We start from the raw sequence: 8693 nt of genomic DNA, 5'->3' as shown, positions 1-8693 counted from the left end.
TGTGTGTGCGTATCATTCCTGTGTGTACGCATAATTGGTGCACACGGAGGCTTTGTATAAATCTATGTGTACGAAAATGTGTTTGATTTGACTAGTAACCAAGGAGACTCATTCCTATATTGATGATTTGACTAGTAACCAAGGAGACTCATTCCTATATTGATGATTTGACTAGTAACCAAGGAGACTCATTCCTATATTGATGATTTGACTAGTAACCAAGGAGACTCATTCCTATATTGATGATTTGACTAGTAACCAAGGAGACTCATTCCTATATTGATGATTTGACTAGTAACCAAGGAGACTCATTCCTATATTGATGATTTGACTAGTAACCAAGGAGACTCATTCCTATATTGATGATTTGACTAGTAACCAAGGAGACTCATTCCTAACCCCTTTCAGCTCAGTTGATGGCCAAGTGTAGTCAGATTGGAGGGTTGATTTGACTAGTAACCAAGGAGACTCAACTAGAAATTCGTATTAATAGGAAAAAACGATTTGACTATAAAAGGCTTGAGATATATGGAGAAATAGATGGGTAGATAGATAGATAGATAGGTATATAGGTAGATAGATAGATAGATAGGTAGATGAACTTGGTGAACTGCAGGCTGGAATTATCATTATTATTATTATTATTATTATTATTAATATTATTATTATTTTACATCATATTCTGGTATTCGGCAGTAAAGGAAGCTCCCTAACACCTCTTCCTTAGCGATTTGTTTTCGGATATGGCTGGTTAATATCCCTTTGTGCATTACATGGGACAAAATTTAGACTGTTATATTTCGAGAGGGAGGGGAAGGCCGAGGATGAGATGGAGGGATGGGGTGGAGAGGATGGAGGGTGAAAGAATGACGAGGAGAGTGTATGTGAGTGAGATGGAGGGGGGAAGAGGGAGGGGGAGGCCGAGGATGAGATGGAGGGATGGGGTGGAGAGGATGGAGGGTGAAAGACTGACGAGGAGAGTGTATGTGAGTGAGATGGAGGGGGGAAGAGGGAGGGGGAGGCTGAGGATGAGATGCAGGGATGGGGTGGAGAGGTATATGAGAGAGGGGGGGTGTGAGTTGGGAGCAGGGCGGTGAAATGGCGGGGGACAGGACGACGTGGAGGTGATTTGTTTGTGGCCACCCCGAACGGGATTGAGGCGTCTGGCAATAGATAGATAGATTTCAAGAACCAGTACACCATAAGAAAATCTATTCGACTCCTGTCATAGAGATAGAACTTAGAAACGTGTACTTGACGTAGTTCTTGTGGCGATTGTATTAGTATCAGTAACTATGAATGCAGTGAAGGGCGGTAACTATGCAATGAAGGGCGGTAACTGTGTATGCAATGAAGGGCGGTAACTGTATGCAATGAAGGGCGGTAACTGTATGCAATGAAGGGCGGTAACTGTATGCAATGAAGGGCGGTAACTGTATGCAATGAAGGCGGTAACTGTATGCAATGAAGGGCAGTAACTGTATGCAATGAAGGGCGGTAACTGTATGCAATGAAGGGCGGTAACTGTATGAATGAAGGCGGTAACTGTATGCAATGAAGGGCAGTAACTGTATGCAATGAAGGGCGGTAACTGTATGCAATGAAGGGCAGTAACTGTATGCAATGAAGGGCGGTAACTGTATGCAATGAAGGGCAGTAACTGTATGCAATGAAGGGCGGTAACTGTATGCAATGAAGGGCAGTAACTGTATGCAATGAAGGGCGGTAACTGTATGCAATGAAGGGCAATAACTGTATGCAATGAAGGCGGTAACTGTATGCAATGAAGGGCGGTAACTGTATGCAATGAAGGGCAGTAACTGTATGCAATGAAGGGCGGTAACTGTATGCAATGAAGGGCAGTAACTGTATGCAATGAAGGCGGTAACTGTATGCAATGAAGGGCGGTAACTGTATGCAATGAAGGGCGGTAACTGTATGCAATGAAGGCGGTAACTGTATGCAATGAAGGGCGGTAACTGTATGCAATGAAGGGCGGTAACTGTATGCAATGAAGGCGGTAACTGTATGCAATGAAGGGCGGTAACTGTATGCAATGAAGGGCGGTAACTGTATGCAATGAAGACGGTAACTGTATGCAATGAAGGGCGGTAACTGTATGCAATGAAGGCGGTAACTGTATGCAATGAAGGGCGGTAACTGTATGCAATGAAGGGCGGTAACTGTACGCAATGAAGGCGGTAACTGTATGCAATGAAGGGCGGTAACTGTATGCAATGAAGGCGGTAACTGTATGCAATGAAGGGCGGTAACAATGCAATGAAGGCGGTAACTGTATGCAATGAAGGCGGTAACTGTATGCACTGAAGGGCGGTAACTGTATGCAATGAAGACGGTAACAATGCAATGAAGGGCGGTAACTGTATGCAATGAAGGGCGGTAACTGTATGCAATGAAGGGCGGTAACTGTATGCAATGAAGGGCAGTAACTGTATGCAATGAAGACGGTAACTGTATGCAATGAAGGGCAGTAACTGTATGCAATGAAGGGCAGTAACTGTATGCAATGAAGGGCGGTAACTGTATGCAATGAAGGGCGGTAACTGTATGCAATGAAGGGCGGTAACTGTATGCAATGAAGGGCAGTAACTGTATGCAATGAAGGGCAGTAACTGTATGCAATGAAGGGCGGTAACTGTATGCAATGAAGGGCAGTAACTGTATGCAATGAAGACGGTAACTGTATGCAATGAAGGGCAGTAACTGTATGCAATGAAGGGCAGTAACTGTATGCAATGAAGACGGTAACAATGCAATGAAGGGCGGTAACTGTATGCAATGAAGGGCGGTAACTGTATGCAATGAAGGCGGACGCAACAGTACACTATCGGGACTCATGAATGCGACTGTACCTTCAGCTCTTAGGCCAGTACTCCATGACCCACAGCTTCCAGACCCATTCCAGGACTACAAGTGTATCAGAATCCAGTCAGGAGGAGTGTTGCGTGGATGCCAACTTTCAAGAAGATTTAGAGGTTAAGGAGCCACACCTCATCAGTCAGGTGGAGCTGCGTGACCTTATAAGTGACCTCAAAATGATTTCCTTGGACCTCGACTCAAGCCGTGGAACATGGTACAAGGTGGAGTTTGTACCACCACCTTCCACCACAGACATGGAAAGCTGTCAGTGTACCTCAAGATGAATGACGTGATTTGTTACGGTTATGCTGTGTCGTTAATGCAACACCTTTGTAAGTCTCCTCCTCCTCCTCCTCCTCCTCCAAACGCAAAAGCAAAGTGAAGAAGCACTTCTAATGTACAAAAGGGAAAATGGCCGTTGTTCATAGATTCTGGGGAGACTGCAGTGAAGGTCGTCCCTCTCCATAATGGAAATGGGCTTCCTTGTGTCCTAGTGCATGCCCAGGGAAGGAATGGTAGTTATCAAACCATGACTACTCTGTTGGCTACTGTTTACCACAAAGCACTTTAACGGCGCATCTGTCGGGACCTGAAGGTGATCTGCTAGCGTGTAGGACTCCAGCAAAGCAGCACCAAGCACATGTGATTTTTGTGCATGAAACAGCACAGCGGACGGTAAGCATTACACACAGAAGCAATCCCCAGTGTGACCGCAAGACATGACTGGATGGTTAAACTGTCATCTTTTTGGCCATGAGGACATATGCTTTGCCTCTACTTCACTGGAAACTTTGATGAGGAACTTTGTGAAGGCCGTGGATCAAGGTGGTGTAGGCGCCTTCCACTGCTGGCTAACGAAGGTCCACGGCATTGTAATTTAGGTCAGGATAAAGGTAGTTTTTTTCTTTTCTTTTTCTTTATGCGAGGAAGAAGGAACCCAAGGCCAGGAGCCCGCAAACCGTTCCTTCCAAGAAAAAACAAAAACAGCACAAAAGAGAGCCAAATTCAAGATCCGATCATTTCGAGATGCCTGGACACACTGCGTTTGAAAGACTGGAGGTCATAGGAAGTAGGAAATACAGACAGGAGGAGACAGTTCCAGAGTTGACCTGTTAGACAATACAGAAGAGAGCCAAATTCAAGATGCGTTCATTTCGAGATGCCTGGACACACTGCGTTTGAAAGACTGGAGGTCATAGGAAGCAGGAAATACAGACAGGGGGAGACAGTTCCAGAGTTGACCTATTATACAATACAAAAGAGAGCCAAATTCAAGATCCGTTCATTTCGAGATGCCTGGACACACTGCGTTTGAAAGACTGGAGATCATAGGCAGCAGGAAATACAGACAGAGGGAGACAGTTCCAAAGTTGACCTGTTGCGTAAATGAAGGACTGGAGATCATAGGCAGCAGGAAATACAGGTGTTTTCACTGGTCCACAATTTCGTTTTATAATCAATGATCAGGATTTTGTAAAGAGATTGTGTGAACTGGAAAAGGTCTGCGTGGGAGAGGTACGTGTGTTTTTTACGAAGAATTAACTAGGAAATTTTTGAGTGCCGAATTATGAGGAGCTGGTGGGCGAGATGTCGATAATTTACCATCCACTCACTGCTCGAATGTCTATCTATCTATCTATCTACTGCCAGACGCCATAATCCCATATCTATCTATCTATCTATTGCCAGACGCCATAATCCCATATCTATCTATCTATTGCCAGACGCCATAATCCCATATCTGTCTATCTATCTATTGCCAGACGCCATAATCCCATATCTATCTATCTATCTATTGCCAGACGCCATAATCCGGTAAGGGGTGGCCATTTGACTCTGAGTTATTTGTTTTACTGGGAAGGGGCACTAACCCTCCACCAGCCCACTTGTTGACACGTAGGCAGCACGTATGGTTTGGTTATATGGTTACCACCCAGCGTTGTAAATGGTTTCTTGGCTTACAGGAAACCATTTGGCTTGTCACTCAATGTAAAGCCACCTGTAAAGGAAAGAAAAGCAATAAGAAGTGACAGGAAAGATGGGAGAAATAGGAAGAGAGGAGGACAGGCACAGAAAAAGAATGATAAAGGCTAAGGAAGAAGTAGGCAGCACTACATCAAGTGAGTGGATGATGGTGAGAAATAGGAAGAGAGGAGGACAGGCACAGAAAAAGAATGATAAAGGCTAAGGAAGAAGTAGGCAGCACTACATCAAGTGAGTGGATGATGGTGAGAAATAGGAAGAGAGGAGGACAGGCACAGAAAAAGAATGATAAAGGCTAAGGAAGAAGTAGGCAGCACTACATCAAGTGAGTGGATGATGGTGAGAAATAGGAAGAGAGGAGGACAGGCACAGAAAAAGAATGATAAAGGCTAAGGAAGAAGTAGGCAGCACTACATCAAGTGAGTGGATGATGGTGAGAAATAGGAAGAGAGGAGGACAGGCACAGAAAAAGAATGATAAAGGCTAAGGAAGAAGTAGGCAGCACTACATCAAGTGAGTGGATGATGGTGAGAAATAGGAAGAGAGGAGGACAGGCACAGAAAAATGATCAGCCCCTCCTCCTCCTCCTCCTCCTCCTCCTCCTCCTCTTCTTGCTTTACTATCCTTATCCTTCAGCATGTAGAGTTAGATCTTGTAGTCATAGTTTTCTCTTGTAACAAGCAGCCTCGAAAGGACCATAAGGTCTGTTGCTGTTTGCTTTCCTGTGTAATCCTATTTAATCCTCCTCTCCTCCTCCTCCTCCTCCTCCTCCTCCTCCAAACGGAAAAGGTCGTGTGTGCTTAGTATGTCATATATATATATAAAAAAATACTAAATGATAATATATATTTTTTGCGTCTGATCAAAATAAGGGAAAAAATTTATGCAAGATAAATCGCTTAGGAAAAGGTGTTAGGGAGCTTTATGCAGAGTATGGTGATATTGGAAGGATTTATGTAACACAGAAGAGGACAGTATGGTGTAATAAACAAAATAAATCACTTAGGAAAAGGTGTTAGGGAGCTTTATGCAGAGTATGGTGATATTGGAAGGATTTATGTAACACAGAAGAGGACAGTAAGGTGTAATAAACAAAATAAATCACTTAGGAAAAGGTGTTAGGGAGCTTTATGCAGAGTATGGTGATATTGGAAGGATTTATGTAACACAGAAGAGGACAGTATGGTGTAATAAACAAAATAAATCACTTAGGAAAAGGTGTTAGGGAGCTTTATGCAGAGTATGGTGATATTGGAAGGATTTATGTAACACAGAAGAGGACAGTAAGGTGAAATAAACAAAATAAATCACTTAGGAAAAGGTGTTAGGGAGCTTTATGCAGAGTATGGTGATATTGGAAGGATTTATGTAGCACAGAAGAGGACAGTAAGGTGTAATAAACAAAATAAATCACTTAGGAAAAGGTGTTAGGGAGCTTTATGCAGAGTATGGTGATATTGGAAGGATTTATGTAACACAGAAGAGGACAGTAAGGTGTAATAAACAAAATAAATCACTTAGGAAAAGGTGTTAGGGAGCTTTATGCAGAGTATGGTGATATTGGAAGGATTTATGTAACACAGAAGAGGACAGTAAGGTGTAATAAACAAAATAAATCACTTAGGAAAAGGTGTTAGGGAGCTTTATGCAGAGTATGGTGATATTGGAAGGATTTATGTAACACAGAAGAGGACAGTAAGGTGTAATAAACAAAATAAATCACTTAGGAAAAGGTGTTAGGGAGCTTTATGCAGAGTATGGTGATATTGGAAGGATTTATGTAACACAGAAGAGGACAGTAAGGTGTAATAAACAAAATAAATCACTTAGGAAAAGGTGTTAGGGAGCTTTATGCAGAGTATGGTGATATTGGAAGGATTTATGTAACACAGAAGAGGACAGTAAGGTGTAATAAACAAAATAAATCACTTAGGAAAAGGTGTTAGGGAGCTTTATGCAGAGTATGGTGATATTGGAAGGATTTATGTAACACAGAAGAGGACAGTAAGGTGTAATAAACAAAATAAATCACTTAGGAAAAGGTGTTAGGGAGCTTTATGCAGAGTATGGTGATATTGGAAGGATTTATGTAACACAGAAGAGGACAGTAAGGTGTAATAAACAAAATAAATCACTTAGGAAAAGGTGTTAGGGAGCTTTATGCAGAGTATGGTGATATTGGAAGGATTTATGTAACACAGAAGAGGACAGTAAGATGTAATAAACAAACTAAATCACTTAGGAAAAGGTGTTAGGGAGCTTTATGCAGAGTATGGTGATATTGGAAGGATTTATGTAACACAGAAGAGGACAGTAAGGTGTAATAAACAAACTAAATCACTTAGGAAAAGGTGTTAGGGAGCTTTATGCAGAGTATGGTGATATTGGAAGGATTTATGTAACACAGAAGAGGACAGTAAGGTGTAATAAACAAAATAAATCACTTAGGAAAAGGTGTTAGGGAGCTTTATGCAGAGTATGGTGATATTGGAAGGATTTATGTAACACAGAAGAGGACAGTAAGGTGTAATAAACAAAATAAATCACTTAGGAAAAGGTGTTAGGGAGCTTTATGCAGAGTATGGTGATACTGGAAGGATTTATGTAACACAGAAGAGGACAGTAAGGTGTAATAAACAAAATAAATCACTTAGGAAAAGGTGTTAGGGAGCTTTATGCAGAGTATGGTGATATTGGAAGGATTTATGTAACACAGAAGAGGACAGTAAGGTGTAATAAACAAAATAAATCACTTAGGAAAAGGTGTTAGGGAGCTTTATGCAGAGTATGGTGATATTGGAAGGATTTATGTAACACAGAAGAGGACAGTAAGGTGTAATAAACAAAATAAATCACTTAGGAAAAGGTGTTAGGGAGCTTTATGCAGAGTATGGTGATATTGGAAGGATTTATGTAACACAGAAGAGGACAGTAAGGTGTAATAAACAAAATAAATCACTTAGGAAAAGGTGTTAGGGAGCTTTATGCAGAGTATGGTGATATTGGAAGGATTTATGTAACACAGAAGAGGACAGTAAGGTGTAATAAACAAAATAAATCACTTAGGAAAAGGTGTTAGGGAGCTTCCTGAGGCAACGATGATATTGGTAAAAGTTACAGATAGATAGATAGACAGACAGATAGATAGACAGATAGACAGACGGACACACAGATAGATAAACAAACTTAAATAGATAGATAGACAGATAGATAGACACATGGATAGATAAAGACATAGATAGATGCTATTTGAAGTGATTTTTATTTCGCGTTTCTGCTTCTGTTGATGCCACCGCGTGAAGGCGACCCTCTCTCCTGCCCTGCTAAAAGGTAATAATAATAATAATAATAATAATAATAATAATAATCTATCTATCTATTGCCAGACGCCTTAATCCCGTACTGGGTGGCCACAAACAAATCGCCTCCACGTCGCCCTGTCCCCCGCCATTTCACTGCCCTGCTCCCAGCTCACACACCCCTCTCTCATATACCTCTCCACCCCATCCCTCCATCTCATCCTTGGCCTTCCCCTCCCTCTCCCCCCCTCCACCTCAATGATAAATAAAACACATACTGTTAAGGTCATTATTTATTTATACAACCCACGATATTTTAGGCCAACAGTTTCAAATACAAATTTTTAAATGTAACGGATATAACGGAAAGTAACGAAATTAACGGTAAGTGTAACATGAACAGTTTGGAGAGAGAGAGAGAGACTAGATGGGTAATAGATAGATAGGTTGAAATAGGATGGGTTAGATAGATAGATAGAGGTGGATTTTTAAAAAGTAGATATGTGAAAATTCAAATTCAAAAATTCTTAA

This window comes from Coenobita brevimanus, chromosome 10, assembly GCF_032717465.1.
Source record: "Coenobita brevimanus isolate Jiangsu-jjx chromosome 10, ASM3271746v2, whole genome shotgun sequence".
NCBI lineage: Eukaryota > Metazoa > Arthropoda > Malacostraca > Decapoda > Coenobitidae > Coenobita > Coenobita brevimanus.
This window is presented reverse-complemented; position numbering follows the sequence as displayed.